The following is a 22,218-nucleotide window of genomic DNA, read 5'->3' on the forward strand; positions in this document are numbered from 1 at the left end:
TCTGGAGTGGTATCTTCAAAAAGGGATTATCATTGGCTTTCTGGCCCAATAGAACCATTCTGTTGCAACTAGATCTATTGGTGTGCAATGTAGCATAATACAGGATGCAGGCACATATTGTGACCCAGGATGAAGTAACTTCTTTACTATAGTTGTTATCCAGGGAAATCATAAAAGTGCACACTGGCTGGCTTACATAATAGAAATCTGTTTTTTCACAGTACTGGTAGTTAGAAGTCCAAGATAAAAGTATCAACAGGTCTGGTTCCTTCCAAGGCCTCCTTCTTTGATTTGAAGATGGTCACATTCTTGCTGTATGTTCACTTGTTCTTTCCTTTGTGTGTGAACATACCTGTTCCTTTTGTCCAAATATCTTTCTTTTGTAAGAACATCAGTCCTTGGATGAGAGTTCACTGAAATAGGCTCACGTATATCATTCATTCCTTTAATGGTCTTATTACCAAATAAATTTATATTCAAGGTACTAGGGTTTAGCTTCTTCAAATTATGAATTTTTAGGGTATACTTTCTCCCCTAACACACACAAAGAAGAACTGTGGGAGCAGAGTGATAACTGTTGTAATTGAACATTTTTGTGCTATTTAACTTTTACAAATGTGTTGATGGAATCAAACAGGAATTGAGTGATAATATCAGAGAGTATAAAACAGGAACAAACAAACGTAAATGAAATTCCAATGAAAAACAACCACACTGAATGGGGGAAAACATATCCAAGTAAACTTTTATATGTTATTGTGATTATGATACCTCAGTATAAAGACAGATAAAACTATAAATAGACAATGAGTTCTACTATGTTTAATTTCCACAGAAGTATGGATTAGCATCCTGCTACTACATGTGTATATATTCTAGAATTGATGAAATTATAAGATTAAGATTAAAATATGATTTAGACTAAAATAAGTGCTGTAATCCTTTCACCTACATCTTATTTTCTGGATATTCTTCATTGCAAGGAAACAGGTTTATAGTGCAATGATTTCTTCCAGACTGGAAGAAAGAGACTAGTATTTAGAAATGACATTGGAACATTTAATCATGCCAATAAAATGGAAATGATTAGATTAATGGAGAGAATTCAAAAGGATACAGAAAGCAGCTTGAATGGCTACCACTGGTCAAATACAGGGGTCGAGTATTTAAATAGTAGCACATTTTAATTTGTTAAGTAAAATAAAATTCTATGAGCTTCTATTGTTATAAAAGTGAATAAATAGGTGTGGGAGAAGGGATCACTTTTATTAAAGTTGGACTATTACTGTTATCAGGTTAAGCTGCTGCCCGCAATGCAGCATCCCATATGGGTACAGATGGGAATCTTGGCTGCTCTACTTCTAATCAAGCTCCCTAATGATGTGCGTAGGAATACAGTAGAATGGCCATGTACCTGGGCCCCTGCACTCATATGACAGACCCAGATGAGGCTCCTGGCTTCTGGTTATGGCCTCACTCAGCCCTGGCTTTTGTGTCCATTTGAAGAGTGAACCAGCAGTTGGAAGTCTCCTCTTACTCTCCCCTCTATGTAACTGTGCCTTTCAGATAAAGTAAATCAATCTTTTAAAAAATAAATTATAATAACAAGCAGTTAATACTAACAAAATAATGGGATTTGTAAAAACAGTCATTTAGAAAACATGCTGGTAATAACAGAGCCAAACAATAATTATCAATAAATACTAAAATGGGTGGCTGAAATTTTCCTCATAATTTAATTACAGTTTCAAAGTATCTCACCACAATTTATTACAAATAGATAACTACCAATTTCACAGTAGAGAAACATGGTAGATATCACCTTAAGAAATTATGAAATTAACATCTCCAAAGATAGAGCAAGTCAGCATCATGTATCTCCTGACCCAATGTGCTGAGAAGGACACAATATCACTTCTGGGGTGGTTCTGCCACAAAATCACAACCTGAATGTGGTGTAGAGAATCACAAGGCAAATCAAAGTTAACTGGCTTATCCAGTTAATGAAAGAAAAAGAAAGACAACAATTCTTCCAGGTTGAAAAAGGTTAGAAATATGGTAAATAAATTCAATGTGTGATGCTAAACGGGAACAGGGGTGGTACATAGAAGAGAGTAAACTGCTGTAAAGGACATTACTGGGATGAGTGGAAAACTCAAATATAGAGTTTGGGGATAAGTAACACTATTATCAAACTGTTATAGTTTCTTAATTACTGTATTATGAATTAAGGGAATACTCTCATGCTTAGAAAATGTTATATAGTGAACTGTTTAAGGGGAAAGTTTGCAATTTATTTCCAAACAATAGAGATACAACAAGTATAGTATGTGTTTGTGTGTGATGTGCATGTAGAGAGAACAAGCAATTTCAGGGATTAACTTGTAAATCTGAGTAAAGAGTATCTAAGAACACTTGATACTATTCTTATAATTTACTAAAGTTTCATTAAAATTTTAAAGTTACAGAAACAATGCACACTCTTAAATCATTCTCATGTTAAATTTTATGAAACTAAATGGGAATACATACTAGATAAAAATGAATTGAAAATGAGAACAATATATATCAAAAATTGAAAAAAGAAATGATTGATAAAAGAATAATAAAATTAAACACCTCTAAATAAAGAAAACCAGGGCCAGTGCTGTGGCATAAAAGGTTTCACTGCCACCTGAAGTGTGAGCATCCCTAATGAGTGCTGATTCATGACCTGGCTGCTTCACTTCTGATCCAGCTCCTTGATAATGTGCCCGAGAAGGCAGCTGATGGCCCAAGTCCTTGGGCCACTGCCCCCAAGTAGCAAACCTGTGAGAAGCTTGCCTGGCCTGGCCATAGCCATTGCAGCCATTTGGGGAATGAACCAGCAAGATGAAAGATCTCTTAATTCCTCCCTCCCTTTCTCTCTCTCTCAACTCTGCCTTTGAAATAAATATTTAAAAAAATAAGATTAATAAATCCAATTTGAATATGATTCTGCCATGAAAGTATCAAAAAAGTGGAAAATTAGCTAAGATAAAAAAGTAGAAAATAAAAAAGTAAGGCTCAGTAACCCAAAGCTAGCTTTTGAGAAGAAAGAATACCACTGAAGAACCTGTAAAATATATGCAAACACATGGAGACAGAACAGCACACTCCTGAAGGAACATGAGTCACAGAAGAAATCAAAAGGGAAATAAACAATTCTGGAGACCAAGACAAAAATACAACATATCAAAACCTATGGATGTAGCAAAAGCAGTGTTTAAAGGGAAGTTCATAGCAATTAAAGCCTACATCAAGAATTTAGAAAGGCATCAAATAAAAAATCTATCAAAAAACAATAACAAAACAACCCCCAAATTAGGAGGAGGAAAGAAATAATTAAAATTACAGGAGAAATCAGCACATGTGAAACAAAAAGAAAACCCTAAAAAACTCAGTCAAAATTTTTTTTAACAGGCAGAGTGGACAGAGATAGAGAGAGACAGGGAGAAAAGTCTTTCTTTACCATTGGTTCACCCTCCAATGGCTGCTGAGGTCAGCATTCTGATCCAAAGCCAGGAGCCAGGTGCTTCTCCTGGTCTCCCATGCGGGTGCAGGGTCTGAGGACTTGGGCCATCCTCCACTGCACTCTCGGGCCACAGCGGAGAGCTGGACTGGAAGAGGGGCAACTGGGACAGAGTCCAGCACCCCGACCGGGACTAGAACCCAGTGTGCCTGTGCCACATGCAGAGGATTAGCCTATTGAGCCACGGTGCTGGACGTCAAATATTTTTTGAAAATAAAAAAAATTGATACACCATTGGCAGAACTAACCAAAAAAGAGGGGTAAGATTCAAATCTATAAAATCGGAGATGAAAAAGAAGTAAGAATGGACATCAGTGAAATAAAAAGAATCATCAGGAGATACAAATATATGTCAACACACTGAGAAATCTAAAAGAAATGACTGGACTCCTGGACATATAAAACCTACCAAAATTGAGATATGAAATCATGGGAACCTAAACAGAATAACAATCAAGACAGAGATTGAATTTTTTAATCACTGTTGATTTTTTCTTTGATTTCTCAAGTTTAGTGCACATGAAATACACATTAGTTTGTCCAGTTCCCTTGTATATATTTGTCAGGCTATTATTGCTCCTACATTATTGTGCACTGCTAATTCCAGTAATCAAGATATAGGTTATATATTAAGCATATTTCTTTTCAATGCTTATCTTTTTTATATAAAGATTTATTTATTTACTTGAAAGTCAGATTTACACAGAGAGAGAAGGAGAGGCAGAGAGAGAGAGAGAGAGAGGGGTCTTCCATCTGCTGGTTCACTCTCCAGATGGCCACAACAGCCAGAGCTGCACTGATCTGAATCCAGGAGCCAGAAGCCTCTTCCAGGTCTTCCATATGGGTGCAGGGGCCCAAGCACTTGGGCCATCCTCTACTGATTTCTTAGGTCATAGCAGAGAGCCAGATTGGAAGTGGAACAGCCTGGACCTGAACCGGCACCCATATGGGAAGCCAGCACTGCAGGTCGTGGCTTTACCCCCTATGCCACAGTGACAGCCTTCCATTGTTTATCTTTTATTTCTATGTCATGTATACATCAATGATGTTGTAGTGTAAGCCAATCTTAGTACAGAGAACAAAAGCCCAATATAGTTAACTTTTTCATTGTGTCTTCATCAATTGGATTAAAATTCTGTAAATTTTCTTTTTTAAAAATATTTTATTTATTTATTTGAGAGGTAGAGTTACAGACAGTCAGAGGGAGTGAGAGATAAAAGTCTTCCATCCACTGGTTCACTCCCTAAATGGCCACAAAGGCTGGAGTTGAGCTGATCCAAAGCCAGGAACCAGGAGCTTCTTCCAGGTCTCTTATGTGGGTGCAGGGTCCCAAGCACTTGGGCCATCTTCTACTGCTTTCCCAAGCCATCAGTAGGGAGCTGGGTTGGAAGTAGAGCAGCTGGAACTCAAATTGGTACTGATACAGGATGCCAGCACCTCAGGCCTAGCACCAAACCCTAGAGTCTGATTTTAAAAGGTGAGAGAAGCTGGTGTGTAAGGGTACCCACTACATAACGTCAACCATAGCACATGTGGAACAGGCAAAGCCATGGAGATACGAAAAGACCAGGAGTTCCCAGGGTTGCACTGGCAGAGCCCGGGGGTGCCCAGATCAGTGATGCCATCATCCTGTGTGCTCCTGTATGGGTACACCTGTTGCTGTTTGCTTTTCAAAGCCCATAGAGCATGCAGCACCAAGCAGGATGTGCAGATGGACCATGGACATGGCCATTATCAGGTTTGGGTGCTGGCTTAGCAGCAGCAGCAAGCATACACTCTTAATCATGACAACTGGGAAACTGGGCAGTGCAAACACCCCTTTTTACGCAATTTTTAAGCCTCTGGAAGTTGCTGGGGAAGTTTGTTAATTTAAAAGACCAACATAATGAAGCCTGTTGAGTCTGTTGAGCCCAGGGTGTCAGGTGCACATTGCTGGTGATGCTGCCATTCTACATGAGCTCCTTCTGGATGAAACAGCCTCCAGCAGTTCCTATTGGTGCTGCTGTTCCAGGGCTCTCCATGTGGCCAGCTCACCCCATGGAGCTCATATTTCCTCCACTCGGAGTGTCCATTTCCCTCTGCACTATCCCCAGTTGTGGCAGCCTCACCACTCCACAGACTCCCTGTGCTCTGCAGGTGTCTCAATCAGAGGACAGCATGGCTCACTGTCCTGCGTTAGGTGTGGTCTAGGTCTGCATCCACACTTGAACAAGTTCATGTCCTTAGAGGAGACTGTGTCCTTCCCTGTGTTGTGTGTGTGTGTGGTGCAGGGGAGGCTGAGTGATGACCGCAGCAGACAGCAGACATCACTGAATACGAGGACGACTCCTGTGGGCAAGGCAGCTGAGAACAGCACAGGCAGTGAGGAGAGGCCTCAGGACACTGGTGCATTTACAGATCAAAGACAGACGAGAACCAAATGCTCCCTGGTGCAGCATGCAAGATGCTTTCTCATTGGGCTTTAGGTGTCCACAGGTCACCTGTGCTCATTGTGCCTTTAACACACAGTCACCCTGTGACTGGCATTGAGTTATGGGATCTCACACTCCATGGGTATGGTGGGCTGTGTGCCCTCACACACAAAGCTTAGTTTACTGACTCAAAATCATTGATAAAGTCACTCAATCCACATCCACTGAAGATTGGACAAGCTTTCCTTCCCTTTCATTTGCCGTAAGTGATGGCTGTCTCACTGTAGTTCCAGCACAGTGGCCCCAGTCTCCTGTAAAATGTTCTTGGGACCCATGCCCCTCACCGTGACAGGGAGCTCTGGGGAGGGTCTGAGACCTGGCACCAGAACTCACTGGGGAATCTCTGCCTGGAGCTCAGTCCCTGCTGCTGAAAACATGTAAGGAAGGCAGGGCTCCCTGGAGATGAGAGCTGAGACTCCATGCCTGCCAGTTTCTCCAAAAATCCCATGGGCTCTAATTACTTAAAGCCTAGCACATCAATTCCTCTAATAAGAGGAATAAAGCAAGAGACATTCTAACATTATTGTCACCATTGTACATCTTTTTTTTTTTAACTCTGGGTGAAAGTTAAATCTCCTCTTGTCCATGGATGTTTCTGAAATTGTGGAAACTGACAATGTAAAATCACAGGTCACTCTTGTAAGGAGACCAGGATAGGAAGCTGCTCCACATTCCCCCCACCTGGCCTGGGTCAGAGGGAGGTGGCCTAATTCCCTACAGTCAGAGGGAGGTGGCCCAACACCTGCATCTGAGCAGGGACTGACCAGCCTCTCCAGCCTGAGCCCTGCTCCATGCCTGCCTCTGTCCTGAGAGGAGATTCTGGGTCAGTCACAATTAGTTTTCATTGAAAGATCCCTTTCTTCCAACATCACCGTGCCAAGGGATTCTTATTTTTGTTTTGTTTTGTTTCATTTGTTTGAAAAGTAGAGTAACAGAGAGAAAGAGTTCTTCCATCTGCTGATTCACTCCCCAAATGGCTACACCAGTTGAGTCTAAGCCAGGAACCTGGAACTCCATCTGGGTCTCCTATGTGAGTTCCAGGTTCCCAAATACTTGGGCCATCTTCTGCTGCCTTCCCATGTGCACTAGCAGAGAGCTGCCTCAGAAGTACAGCGTCCTGGACTCCAACTGGCACTCCCATATGGGATACCAGTGTTTCAGGTGGTGGCTCAACACGCTGTCTACAACACTAGCCCCAAGATTTTTTGCTCCTAAAATTCCCTTTCTTCTCCAGTTATGATAGATGTGAAGCTTTGGGCAGAACATGAACTGGCAGAGGTATAGTGAGAAAAACAGCAGAGGATGAGGGAGCAGTTCTGGCAGCCTGGCTTCCCTGCCATCTTTTCTGACAGCCATTGCTGTTTGCTGCATCGACACCGGAGGAGATGGCTGCAAGTCTATAGAAAAGGCAATCAAAAGATGGGTTTACCTGGGTGCAGAAAATGTTTGAAATCCAAGCTTAGAGGGCGTCAAACCATCCATGGAAATGTGTTATGAAGAACCGTGTCTGCAACAAGACCTATGTGAGGGTCAGTGACAGTGACCACAACTGACCCTGCTGGTTGTGTCCTCTCAACCTTGTCCGTGTCTCTTTCCTTGCAGGGCAGCAGGCTTCCTCTCCCTGAACACACTCTGCAAGGGGGCGGCTGTGCCAGGGAACCTGGTCTTTGGCTCCCTAGTGGGCATTGCCAAGGATTCCCCATCCTGCTGGTGTCCACTGCAACCATCTGAGGGGACTCATGGGACTGCACCTACTGGACACAGAGAACCAGGTCCTGATGTGAGTGGAAAGCTGCATTTCATCACATTTAGTGAGGTGACCCAGTGCCTGACACCACTCTGGCTGTGACCAGAAACCTCACTGCATCTCCTCCTTCCCCTGCCATGTGACCACACAGGTGTCCTCTGTCCTCTTCTCCTTCACTGGCTGCTCCTGCCTCCCAAACACCAGGATGCTCACTGGAGGGTCCTGGCCACTCCACCCCTGAGGCTCTGCTCAGACATGGCAGAGTCAGCCCTGGGTCAATTTAGCACAGTATATAAGCTAGCCACTTATTTATCACTTTGTGCTGAGAGGGTTATTTTCCCCCAACAGAATGATGTTTCCTGTCTGCTGCCAGGACAGCCAGCAATTCCTGTTGTGACAGCAGGGCTCTTCAGAGAAAGCCACTTGGGCCCAACCGAGGCTGGGTGGGGCTTTTTCAGGCAAGCTGGTTCAGAGGAAGGTCAGGCTTAGCCAGAATCTGCAGGAGCTGCCTTAGCCGGGTGTGTCAGAATCCAAGGAAGCTTCTGAGAAGTGGGAGGAATGAGGGCTGTGCAGTCATCCGGGGCCAGGACCTGTCGTTCAGACAGCTGGAAAATCAGATCATCGAGAGAGGCCTGCCTTGATTTCCCGACCTCACTGCAGCCAGGGTCTCCCCAGAGGGCAGTCAGGGAAGGACGCTGCCTCACAAAGCTGAGTGGCTCTCCCAAAAGCCTGGGTCCCCAAGCCAGCTCTGGGCCAGAGGCTGTGGTGCAGATGGGAGAAGCTCACACCCAGAGTCTTGTGGAAATACAGAATGGCACCCAGCCCCCACCCAACCCTGTTTTGGTGAAAGTCACCTGTAGCCTCTCGGCCAGTGTCCCCAGACACATCCTGTCCCTGTAGCTTCCTCTGGGCTGGCACCCCCATCCCTGTGCTCCCAGCTCTGTGCAGCCACAGCCCCCAGGGGGACAGACAGGAGCAGAGACAGCATCTCTGCTCAGCCCCCAGCTGCTCTGCTTACCTCTGGAGTCTGCCTGGAGCACATGACCTCCTACTGCCAGATCTGGCTTGTGTGCACACTGTTGAATCTGAAGCTCCCTCTGCCACTTGCAGAATGAACAGGAGTAGGGGAGGGGTGGGGTGGAGAACTGCTATTTAAACCTTAGTCCTGGGGCTGGCACTGTGGCATAGTGGGTAAAGTTGCTGCCTACAGTGCTGGCATTCCACATGGGCACCAGCTCGAGACCGGCTGCTCTACTTCCAATCCAGCTCTCTGCTGTGGCCTAGGAAAGCAGTCCTTGGGCTCCTGCACCTGCGTGGGAGACTTGGAGGAAGCTCCTGGCTCCTGGTTCCAGATCAGCCCACTCCAGGCATTGTAGTCATTTGGGGAGTGAACCAGTAGATGGAAGACTTCTCTCTCTCTCTAGGGCTCTACCTCTCTGTGTAACTCTGTCTTTCAAAGAAATAAAAAAAAACCTTTAAAACAGCAAAAGCTTTAGTCCTCTCTAAGCCTTTGGAGGTGACCCTTTCTGCTTAGTGTAACTTGGTTACAGCCAGGGCCTCTACTACCACCCACACTGTCACAGAGGCCCCACCCCTTCCTTCAGGCCATGCAGGTACCCAGACCCTATGGGAAGCCTCTTCCACCACTATGAGTCATCAGTCACCTTCTTCCCTAATGCAGGCCTGGAGGGGAGGGGAGGTGAAGAAAGTGTGGGGAGGTGAGGCTCCCAGTGCAGGACATCAGGAAATTGAAACCAAGAACTGAGAAAATGACAGGAAAGAGGGACACCTGTCATGACTGGACAGGATCTATGAAGACAGCAATGAGCAGCTTAAGAAACCAGCCTTTCACTCCCCCTCCTCCTGTCATTGCTGACCAGAGGCTGCTGTGAAGGGACCCAAGAATGTACCCTCTCTGGGCTCATTCCTAGTCACACAGTAAAGTATTTTGCATCAATAAGGGTATTTCTACCTGCATGTGTCAATAGTGACAACGTTTCAGGATTGTACTAGAGAACCAAAGCACAGGCACAGTATGACTTTCAAAGTAAAAGGCAGGTAACAATAACACCTGGCCTCTCACATGTATACCTTCATTCAGCCTCATTAAGTTGCTTACTGCTGCCTCTGTCTCATCTGACTTGTTCTCTTACAGGGAGACAAAGGCCATTCATTGTTTCTTTTTTTTTTTTAATTTTTTGACAGGCAGAGTGGACAGAGAGAGAGAGAGAGAGACAAAGGTCTTCCTTTGTGTACATCATTGATGTATACATGACATGGAAATAAAAGATAAACAATGGAGGGTTGGTGCCGTGGCATAGCGGGTAAAGCTGCCTTCTGCAGTGCTGGCTTCCCATATGAGTGCCAGTTCAGGTCCAGGCTGTTCCACTTCCAATCTGGCTCTCTGTAATGGCCTAAAAAAGCAGTAGAGGATGGCCCAAGTGCTTGGGCCTCTGCACCCACATGGAAGACCTGGAAGAGGCTTCTGGCTCCTGGCTTCAGATCAGTGCAGCTCTGGCTGTTGCAGCCATCTGGAGAGTAAACCATTGGATGGAAGACACCCCCCACCCTGCCTCTCTTTCTCTCTCTGTGTAACTCTGATTTTCAAGTAAATAAATAAATCTTTATATAAAAAGATAAACAATGAAAAGAAATATACTTAATATATAGCCTATATCTTGATTACTGGAACTAATAGTGCACAATAATGTAGGAGCAATAATAGCCTGACAAATATATACAAGGGAACTGGACAAACTAATGTGTATTTCATGTGCACTAAACTTGAGAAATCAAAGAAAAATCAACAATGATTAAAAAGTTCAATATCTGTCTTGATTATTGATCTGTTTAGGTTCCCATGACTTCATAATTCACTTTTGGTAGATTTTATATGTCCAAGAATCCAGTCATTTCTTCTAGATTTTCGAGTGTGTTGACATATAGTTGTATTCCCTGATGATTTTTGTTATTTTTCTGATGTCCATTATTACTTCTTCTTTTTCACCTCTGATTTTATGGATTTGAATCTTACCCCTCTTTTTCGGTTCTGCCAATGGTGTATCAATTTTCTTTATTTTCAAAATATATTCACTGAGTTTTTGAGGGTTTTCTTTTGTTTCATATGTGCTTATTTTTCCTGTAATTTTAATTATTTCTTTCCTCCTCCTAATTTGGGGGTTGTTTTGCTGTTTTTTGAGGTACTTGGGTGCATTGATAGATTTTTTATTTGATGCCTTTCTAAATTCTTGATGTAGGCTTTAATTGCTATGAACTTCCCTTTAAACACTGCTTTTGCTACATCCATAGGTTTTGATATGTTGTATTTTTGTCTTGGTCTCCAGAATTGTTTATTTCCCTTTCGATTTCTTCTGTGACTCACATTCTTTCAGGAGTGTGCTGTTCTGTCTCCATGTGTTCGCATACATTCTACAGGTTCTTCAGTGGTATTCTTTCTTTTCAAAAGCTAGCATTGGGTTACTGAGCCTTACTTTTTTTATTTTCTACTTTTTTATCTTAGCTAACTTTCCACTTTTTAGATATTCTTTCATTGCAGAATAAAATTCAAATTGGATTTATTAATTTTATTTTTTAAAATATTTATTTGAACGGCAGAGTTGAGAGAGAGAGAGAGAAAGGGGGAGAGGGATTGAGCGATCTTTCATCTTGCTGGTTCATTCCCCAAATGACTGCAATGGCTATGGCCAGGCCAGGCAAGCTTCTCACAGGTTTGCTACTTGGGGGCAGTGGCCCAAGGACTTGGGCCATCAGCTGCCTTCTCAGGCACATTATCAAGGAGCTGGATCAGAAGTGAAGCAGCCAGGTCATGAATCAGCACTCATTAGGGATGCTCACACTTCAGGTGGCAGTGAAACCTTTTATGCCACAGCACTGGCCCTGGTTTTCTTTATTTAGAGGTGTTTAATTTTATTATTCTTTTATCAATCATTTCTTTTTTCAATTTTTGATATATATTGTTCTCATTTTCAATTCATTTTATCTAGTATGTATTCCCATTTAGTTTCATAAAATTTAACATGAGAATGATTTAAGAGTGTGCATTGTTTCTGTAACTTTAAAATTTTAATGAAACTTTAAGAAATTATAAAATAGAATCAAGTGTTCTTAGATACTCTTTACTCAGATTTACAAGTTAATCCCTGAAATTGCTTGTTCTCTCTACATGCACATCACACACAAACACATACTATACTTGTTGTATCTCTATTGTTTGGAAGTGAATTGCAAACTTTTTGCCACTTTTCCCTTAAGCAGTTCACTATATAACATTTTCTAAGCATGAGAGTATTCCCTTAATTCATAATACAGTAATTAAGAAACTATAACAGTTTGATACTAGTGTTACTTACCCCCAAACTCTATATTTGAATTTTCCACTCATCCCAGTAACGTTCTTTACAGCAGTTTACTCTCTTCTATGTACCACTCCTATTCCTGTTTAGCATCACACATTGAATTTATTTACCATATTTCTAACCTTTTTCAACCTGGAAGAATTGTTGTCTTTCTTTTTCTTTCATTAAATGGATAAGCCAGTTAACTTTGATTTGCCTTGTGATTCTCTACACCACATTCAGGTTTTGATTTTTGTGGCAAAACCACCCCAGAAGTGATATTGTGTCCTTCTCAGCACATTGGGTCAGGAGATACATGATGCTGACTTGCTCTATCTTTGGAGATGTTAATTTCATAATTTCTTAAGGTGATATCTACCATGTTTCTCTACTGTGAAATTGGTAGTTATCTATTTGTAATAAATTGTGGTGAGATACTTTGAAATGGTAATTAAATTATTAGGAAAATTTCATCCACCATTTTAGTATTTATTGATAATTATTGTTTGGTTCTGTTATTACTAGCATGTTTTCTAAATGGTTGTTTTTACAATTGCCATTATTTTGTTTTAATTAGTTGTTATTTTAATTTATTTTTTAATTTTATTTTTTAAAAGATTGATTTACTTTATCCAAAAGGCACAGTTTCAGAGAGAGATAGGGGGAGAGTAAGAGGAGTCTTCCAACTGCTGGTTCACTCTTCAAATGGACACAAAAGCCAGGGCTGAGTGAGGCCATAACCAGAAGCCAGGAGCCTCAGCTGGGTCTGTCACATGAGTGCAGGGGCCCAGGTACATGGCCATTCCACTGCATTCCTAGGCACATCATTAGGGAGTTTGATTAGAAGTGGAGCAGCCAAGATTCCCATCTGTACCCATATGGGATGCTGGCATTGCAGACAGCAGTTTCACCTGATAACAGTGGTTGTCCTACTTTATTAAAAGTGATCCCTTCTCCCACACCTATTTATCCACTTTTATAACAAGAGGTGCTCATAGAATTTTATTTTACTTAACAAATTAAAATGTGCTACTATTTAGATACTCAACTCCTGTATTTGACCAGTGGTAGCCATTCAAGCTGCTTTCTGTATCCTTTTGAATTCTCTCCATTAATCTAATCATTTCCATTTTATTGGCATGATTAAATGTTCCAATGTCATTTCTAAATACTAGTCTCTTTCTTCAGTCTGGAAGAAGCCATTGCACTATAAACCTGTTTCCTTGCAATGAAGAATACGCAGAAAATAAGATGTAAGTGAAAGGATTACAGCACTTATTTAGTTTAAATAATATTTTAATCTTAATCTTATAATTTCATCAATTCTAGAATATATAAACATGTAGTTTTAGGATGCTAATCCATACTGCAGTAAAAATCAAGCATAGTAGAACTCATTATCTATTCACGGTTTTATCTGTCTTTATACTGAGGTATCATAATCAAAATAATGTATACAAGTTTACTTGGATATGTTTTACCCCATTCAGTGTGGTTGTTTTTCATTTGAAGTTCATTTAAGTTTGTTTGTTCCTGTTTTATACTCTCTGACATTATCACTCGATTCCTGTTTGATTGCATGTGTAATACATCAAGACGTTTGTAAAAGTTAAATAGTACAAAAATGTACAATTATAACAGTTACCACTCTGCTCCCACATTTCTTGTTGGTGTGTGTTAGGGGAGAAAGTGTGTACCCTAAAAATTCATAATTTGAAGAAGCTAAACCCTAGTACCTTAGAATATAAAGTTATTTGGAAATTGGACCATTAAATAAATAACTGATATACAGTGAGCCTTTTGGGATGAACTCTCATCCAAGGACTGATGTTCTTACAAAAGAAAGATATTTGGACAAAAGGAACAGGTATGTTCACACACAAAGGAAAGAACAGGTGAACATACAGCAAGAATGTGACCATCTTCAAATCAAAGAAGGAGGCATTGGAAGGAACCATACCTGTTGATACTTTCATCTTGGACTTCTAACTTTCAGTACTATGAACAAAAAGATTTATATTATGTAAGCCAGCCAGTGTGCACTTTTATGATTTGCCTAGACAACAACAGTAAAGATGTTACTTCTTCCTGGGTCACAATATGTGCTTGCACCCAAGTACATCTAGTTGCAACAGAACAGTTCTAGTGGGCCAGGAAGCCAATGATCATCCCTTTTTGAAGATTCCACTCCATATGATGCTTTGGTTTTCAGAGGAAAGCTAGTCTCTTGGACACTGGACTGTAAATTACTTCTGGTAAGAGGATCCCAAAATGACTAAATGGTTTCATATGGTGAGTTTCATTGGGGTCCAAATAAGATGTGCTGATTCCAAATGTCAGTATCTCACTCGTTACCAATAATCCCCATAAATTTCACATGAAAAAAACATAGAAGGTTGAGAATTCAACTGGCATCCTAATTCAGCAACCTAAATAATTGTGTGTGTGTGTGTTTGTGTGTGTGTGTGTGTTTAGCAATTTCAATCCAGTGACTACAGGAAATGGGAGAATCTTCTAGAATTTTCAAGAAAATGTTCTTTTCAAAGATGGTGGAATAGGAAGGGAGCACACTGATAGTCCAGGGAGAGACAGTTTAATAAAAGTGGAGATACTGCAGATTCAAGGAAGAGTAGGGGAAGAAACAGCAGAAGAAACTCTTCCAGAACTAGTGATTCACAGTGCACCTTCGTGGAGAGCGTGGGAGCCCACAGCTCAGGACACCAGCGGCAGACTCAACACACCATCACTGGAACACGAGGTGAGCCGAACCTCAATAGCCCAAGACACCGGCAGGCAAGTGGAAAGAGGAGACTAGAGGGAATGACCCCGTGGGGAAAAGTTCACCAGGCTAACTAGAAGAGAGAGAGAGAGAAAAAAAAGTGACTGATACGGACACGGGTTTCTCTCTCTCTGCTCACCTCTCAAAGGCGAGCAAGACAAAGAGCAGGCACCATATTGGACATACGTCATAAGCAGAGTGACCTCTGGTCTGCACCAGCCCTGAACCTAGCAGAAAAACCTGACTCTGGGGGGAGGGGGTGAATTAACAGGAGATTAGGACCTAGTGAATTCTCCCAAAAGCAATTTATACATTCAATGCAATACCAATCAAGATACCGAAGACCTTCTTCTCAGATCTGGAAAAAATGGTGCTGAAATTCATATGGAGACACAGGAGACCTCGAATAGCTAAAGAAATCTTGTACAACAAAAACAAAGCTGGAGGCATCACAATACCAGATTTCAGGACATACTACAGGGCAGTTGTAATCAAAACAGCATGGTACTGGTACAAAAACAGATGCATAGACCAATGGAGCAGAATTGAAACACCAGAAATTAATCCAAACATCTACAGCCAACTTATATTTGATCAAGGATCCAAAACCAATCCCTGGAGTAAGGACAGTCTATTCAATAAATGGTGCTGGGAAAACTGGATTTCCATGTGCAGAATCATGAAGCAAGACCCCTACCTTTCACCTTACACAAAAATTCACTCAACATGGATTAAAGACTTAAATTTACGACCTGACACCATCAAATTATTAGAGAGCATTGGAAAAACCCTGCAAGATATAGGTATCGGCAATGACTTCTTGGAAAACACCCCAGAAGCACAGGCAGTCAAAGCCAAAATTAACATTTGGGATTGCATCAAATTGAGAAGTTTCTGTACAAAAAGACAAAAGAAGCAGTCAGGAAAGTGAAGAGACAACCAACAGAATGGAAAATATATTTGCAAACTATGCAACTGATAAAAGGTTGATAACCAGAATCTACAAAGAGATCAAGAAACTCCACAACATCAAAACAAACAACCCACTTAAGAGATGGGCCAAGGACCTCAATAGATATTTTTCAAAAGAGGAAATCCAAATGGCCAACAGACACATGAAAAAATGTTCAAGATCACTAGCAATCAGGGAAATGCAAATCAAAACCACAATGAGGTTTCACCTCACCCCAGTTAGAATGGCTCTCATTCAGAAATCTACCAACAAGAGATGCTGGAGAGGATGTGGGGAAAGAAGGACACTAACCCACTGTTGGTGGGAATGCAAATTGGTTAAGCCACTATGGAAGTCAGTCTGGAGATTCCTCAGGAACCTGAATATAACCCTACCATTCAACCCAGCCATCCCACTCCTTGGAATTTACCCAAAGGAAATTAAGTTGGCAAACAACCTGTCTGCGCATTAATGTTTATTGCAGCTCAAGTCACAATAGCTAAGACCTGGAACCAACCTAAATGCCCATCAACAGTAGACTGGATAAAGAAATTATGGGACATACACTCTATAGAATACTATACAGCAGTCAAAAACAACGAAACCGAGTCATTTGCAACAAGATGGAGGAATTTGGAAAACATCATGCTGAGTGAATTAAGCCAGTCCCAAAGGGACAAATATCATATGTTCTCCCTGATCAGCGACAACTAACTGAGCACCAAAGGGGAACCTTGTTGAAGTGAAATGGACACTATGAGAAACAATCACTTGATCGGCTTTTTGTCCTGACGGTTGATGTACAATGTAATACTTTATCCATTTTAGTATTTTTTTTGTTCTAGTACCATTGGTTGAACTCTGTAATTAACACACAATTATTCTTTGGTGTTTAAATTTTAACTGAAAAGTGATCCCTGTTAGGAATTTGGAAAACATTTTGCTGAGTGAAATAAGCCAATCCCAAAGGGACAAACACCACTTGTTCTCCCTGATCGGTGACAACTAACTGAGCACCAAAAAGGAAACCTGTTAAAGTGAAATGAACACTAGGAGAAACAGTGACTTGATCAGCCCTCACCCTGACTGTTGATGAGCAACTTATTATGTTACCCCTCTTAGTATTTTTTGTTTGTTTGTTCTACTTAATACTTTTGGTTGAATACTGTAATCAATACACAATTCTTCTTAAGTGCTGAAACCTAACTGAAATGTGATTACTGTTAAATATAAGAGTGCAAATAAGAGAGGGAAGAGATGTGCAATTCGGGACATGCTCAAGCTGACTTACCTCAAACAGTAGAGTTAGAAACATACCAGGGGATTCCAATTCAATCCCATCAAGGTGGCATGTACCAATGCCATCTCACTAGTCCCAGTGATCAATTTCTGTTCACAATTGATAATAATGATAGGCCTAAGAACCAAAAGGATCACATAAACAAGACTAGTGTCTGCAAATACTAGCTGATAGAATCAAAAAGGGAGAGAACGATCCAACATGGGAAGTGAGATACACAGCAGACCCATAGAATGGCAGATGTCCTAAACAGCACTCTGGCCTCAGAATCAGCCCTTAAGGCATGCGGATCTGGCTGAAAACCCCATGAGAGTATTTCAGGCATGGAAAGCCAAGACACTCTGGGGAAAAAAAAAACTAAATGAAAGATCTCCACGAGTGAGATCCCAGTGGAAAGAACGGGTCATCAAAGAAGGAGGTACCTTTCTCTGAAGGGAGGAGAGAACTTCCACTTTGACCATGACCTTTTCTAAATATGATCAGAGTCGGTGAACTCAAGGGGCTTCCATAGCCTTGGCAGCTCATGACAAGAGCCTAGGGTGATTACTGATGCCATAAACAAGAGTGTCAATTTGTTAAGTCAACAACAGGAGTCACTGTGCACTTACTCCTCATGTAGGATCTTTGTCCTTAGTGTGCTGTACATTGAGATTTAATGCTATAACTAGTACTCAAACAGTATTTTTCACTTTATGTTTCTGTGTGGGAGCAAACTGTTGAAATCTTTACTTAATGTATGCTAAACTGATCTTCTGTAGATAAAGAGAATTGAAAATGAATCTTGACATGAATGGAAGGGGAGAGGGAGTGGGAAAGGGGAGGGTTGCGGGTTGGAGGGATGTTATGGGGGGGAAGCCATTGTAATCCATAAGCTGTACTTTGGAAATTTATATTCATTAAATAAAAGTAAAAAAAATCTAAAAAAAAGATAACCTGAGGCAATTAACAAAGAAAACATAAGCAGTTTTTATCCAATCCATTAACACTTAGACACTGCTCACACTTTTGTAACCAAATTATGGTTAAGTGCATAAGTAGCCAATATATTCAATTTTCAACAGTAATAAAAATCTCAACAATGTGCCTTATGGCACACTCTTTTAATTTATTTGACAAGTAGAGTTATAGACAGAGAGACAGAGAGAAAGGTCTTCCTTCCATTGGTTCACCCCCAAGTGGCCACAATGGCCAGTGCTGCACCAGTCCGAAGCCAGGAGCCAGATGCTTCTTCCTGTTCTCCCATGGGGGTGCAGGGACCCAAGCACTTGGGCTATCCTCCACTGCCCTCCAGGGCCACGGCAGAGAGTTGGACTGGAAGAGGAGCCACCGGGACTAGAACCCAGTGCTGATATGGGATGCTGGCACCACAGGTGAGGATTAACCAAGTGAGCCATGGCACTGGCCCCCCACCACACTCTTAACAGTAGTAAAAATAAAATTTCAGCAATCATAACCTATAAAATCAAACAATAAGGGGAAGAGTAAAGATTGACCCTGATCAATAAATCAATTTAATTTCAGATGCCATCCTAGTTCAATGTACCTGGTGTTCTAAGAGCATTTCAATCACAGATCTAGAAAACCCATTTCCTTTTTTTAATTATTATTATTTTATTTGACAAAGTTAGACCATGAGAGAGAGAGAGACAGAGAGAAAGGCCTTAATTCCATTGGTTGATCCCCCAAAATGGCTGTTATGGCCGGAGCTGTGCTGATCTGAAGCCAGGAGCCAGGTGCTTCCTCCCGGTCTCCCATGCAGGTACAGGGCCTCACTGCCCTCCTGGGCCACAGCAGGGAGCTGGACTGGAAGAGAAGCAACCAGGACTAGAATCTGGCACCCATACAGGATGCCAGCGCCACAGGCAGAGAATTAACTGAGTGAGCCACAGCGCCAGTCCCATAGAAAAGCCATCTCCAAACTAAGTGTAAAATTTTACATTGTTTTGGTATTACACATGCTATTAACATGCTGTCTTTGGCACATTGGATTCAACGGTATATCCTGATTAGGCTGCCATTTTTGATGCTATTTTTCTTTAAAGTTTTGTCTAGCATAGTAAATTATTTTGAGACATTAAAATAATTCTGCTGAAAATAATGTAATGTAACAAAACTTCTCTGACCTTGCTCCACTGTGATAGATTTTAGTGAAACTGCAGTGACCAAGTTACAAAATGTTCAACCAAGTTGTTTTTGTGAGAATTATGATCGCATATTAACTCATACAAAAATTCAAGATAGTGTAATAGAAACAATAGTTGAACATTGTGGCTGTATGCATCTCCCTTTATACTATGCATTTAGAAACTGTTAAAAAATCTAAGGTACTAGCAGTTGTGGCAAAACTAGGCAAACTTTGTAGTTGAACCATTGAAAAGGCCCTTCTTACAAGATAGTTACATGACCTTTTCAGGAGTGTGCTTTTAATTAAAGAGATTAATAAAGTGAATAGCTGTTAAAAAATCCAGAAAAGCCCAAATTTTACATTGTGGCTAACTGCATTTATACATCAAGGTTAATGATATCTAGTCCCTGTCTGCATAGATTTAATTTAATTATCCATACTGCATATTGCTTTAATAGCCATGTTAAAAAAAAACCTACTCTTTACTAAGTAGGGTCAGTTATTGTAACTTAAAAATTAATTTTTAGGGGCTGGTGTTGTGGCATAGTGGGCTAAGCCTCTGCCTGTAGCACTGGAATCCCATTTGGGCACCAGTTTAAATCCTGGCTATTTTACTTCTGATCCAGCTCTCTGCTATGGCCTGGGAAAGCAGTAGAAGATGGCCCAAATCCTTGGGCTCCTGCACCCATATGGGAGACCCAGAAGAATCTCATGGATCCTGGCTTTGGATTGACATTGCAGCCAGTTGGGGAGTGAACCAGAAGAATTGCAGACCTCTCTCTCTGCCTCTCATTTTCTCTCTGAGTAACTCTGTATTTCAAATAAATAAACAAATCTTTTTTTTTTTCCTAAGGGTAAGGGTTTATTGGGGAAAACCCAGGAGACTAGAGGGAAGGGGTGAAGAAGGACAAAGAAAGTAATAGAAGAAGAGAGGGGAGCAGGAGAGAGGAGAGAGAGAGGGAGAGAGACAGCAGGGATGAGAAGAGCTGAGAGAGAGAGAGAAAGAGAGAGAGAGGAAAGAGTGAGAGAGAGAGAGAAGGGAGAAGAGAGCAATAAGCAAATCTGGAAAAAAAAAAGAAGAAGATGATGATGACAGAAGTATTTCGATACTGCCACCCACATGGGAGTCCCAGATGGAATTTGTTGGTCTTGGGTTTAGACTAGCACAGCCCTGGCTGTTGCAAGCTTTTGGGAAATGATCCAGAGGATGGAAGACAGCTCTCTTTGTTGCTCTGACTTTCAAATAAACAAATAAAAAATATTTTTTAAGGGTTCATAAATAAAATTAAATATATGATTTTATTTTGGTGCAGTAAATATTTGGAATTCATAAAATGCATTTTTAGCTTACACACTTTGCATATATTAAAAAAATGTCTTTTTTGCCAAAAAACTATACCAAAGTAAACTCATACTTTTAAGTCTCTTTCCATGTACTTTCCAAATCTCCCCATGTTTCACCCACTGCAATGTAGGGCAGCCACAACTGATGTTCCCATCCAGGCAGTAGACTTACATTCTGAGTATTTATGGAGCCTGAAAATAAATTTTGATGCAATTTTAATTTAGAACCAGAGTGAAAAGTTTGGAATACAGTGAGAGTGGACTTGAGTTTTAAGTACTCTTTTTCTTTAGTTTTTTTTTTTTTTTTGACAGGCAGAGTGGACAGAGAGTGCTTCCTCCTGGTCTCCCATGTGGGTGCGGGGCCCAAGCACTTGGGCCATCCTCCACTGAACACCCGGGCCATAGCAGAGAGCTGGCCTAGAAGAGGGGCAACCGGGACAGAATCTGGCACCCCGACCAGGACTAGAACGTGGTGTGCTGGCACCGCAGGTGGAGGATTAGCCTATTGAGCCACGGTGCTGGCTTCTTCAGGGTTTTAAACTAGTTGACTGAATAATAAAAACGTATTTAGACAAATATTTCTTCTTAAGTGTTTTTATTGAGTTTTAGAAATCCTGATTAAAACCACTTGCTAGTTAAATATCTTCATTGTCCCAACTTGGAGAAATGAATGTCTAGGTTATACTCCCATGCAGTGTTGGTTAATAGTTTCTGTAATGCCTTTCAAAAAGATTATTGACTACATTTTGCCCTATTTGAAAAATTAAATCAATGAAAATGAAAGATAAATTATGTATGTGGGGATTATCCATAAGAACACCTGTAAAATTTATGATCTGCAATCTCAGTGTGCAAAGTTTTCCTCATTTAGACTGTTTAGCCTTGGCTTTCTTTCCCCTTTATTATGATACATCAGTGTGAATCTTAGAGATTGTCATGCTTTCTCTTGTCCAATGAAAGCTGGGTTAGATTAGCACTTCTCTACGTAAGATTCTAGATTCCTGAGTGCTTATTAAGCTAGTTATGGGGGTCTGTGTGCTTGAGTCACAATTTGAAAGAAAATAATTGGTAACTAAAATGTTAACATTATTGTCATTAGCAGTATTACTAAGTATTTTCTTTTTATCTTATTGTTCATTTTATTCTTATTGGCTTATGATGTTTTGAAAATTTACAGCATAAAACTGGGAAACTATGGACTGTTGTGCATTTGAAGGTCTATATATTTATTTTAAATTTTATGTCAGTGAACAGTGCTAGTATTTCCTTTGCTTTGTTTTTAAGTACAATCAAATCACACAGGGAAGTGACAGCTCGCAATACATGTACCTGAGTGTAGACAGGCAATCTAAACAGTAAAGTTGGGCACTCTGGGTTTATTGGTAAACAGTGCCAAGTCTATGAGGGAATGGATAACAAACATCTTTAGCTTCCAATCAGTGAAATTTCTGTTTAAAAGTCCAAAATTTGGGGATTGGCATAGCGGTGTGGTGGTTAATGTTGCTGCTTGTAATGCTGGCATCCCATATGGGCACTGGGTTGAATCCCAGCTGCTCCACTTCTGATCCAGCTCCCTGCTAATAGACCTAGGAAAG

General features: G+C 41.0%; 1 long non-coding RNA gene across 1 annotated transcript in view; it reads left to right on the forward strand.

Annotated features, from left to right (window-relative positions):
- LOC138847944 (uncharacterized) overlaps positions 1-21,645 on the forward strand; it is a 49,345-nt gene extending 27,700 nt beyond the window's left edge. Inside the window, exons 2-4 of the long non-coding RNA XR_011385818.1 lie at positions 7,624-7,801; positions 8,117-13,376; positions 20,936-21,645. This is a non-coding gene — a long non-coding RNA (uncharacterized lncRNA). The remainder of the gene's footprint in view (positions 1-7,623; positions 7,802-8,116; positions 13,377-20,935) is intronic.
- Positions 21,646-22,218: the final 573 nt, after the last annotated feature.

The sequence above is a fragment of the Oryctolagus cuniculus genome, unplaced genomic scaffold (assembly GCF_964237555.1).
Source record: "Oryctolagus cuniculus unplaced genomic scaffold, mOryCun1.1 SCAFFOLD_55, whole genome shotgun sequence".
Lineage (NCBI taxonomy): Eukaryota > Metazoa > Chordata > Mammalia > Lagomorpha > Leporidae > Oryctolagus > Oryctolagus cuniculus.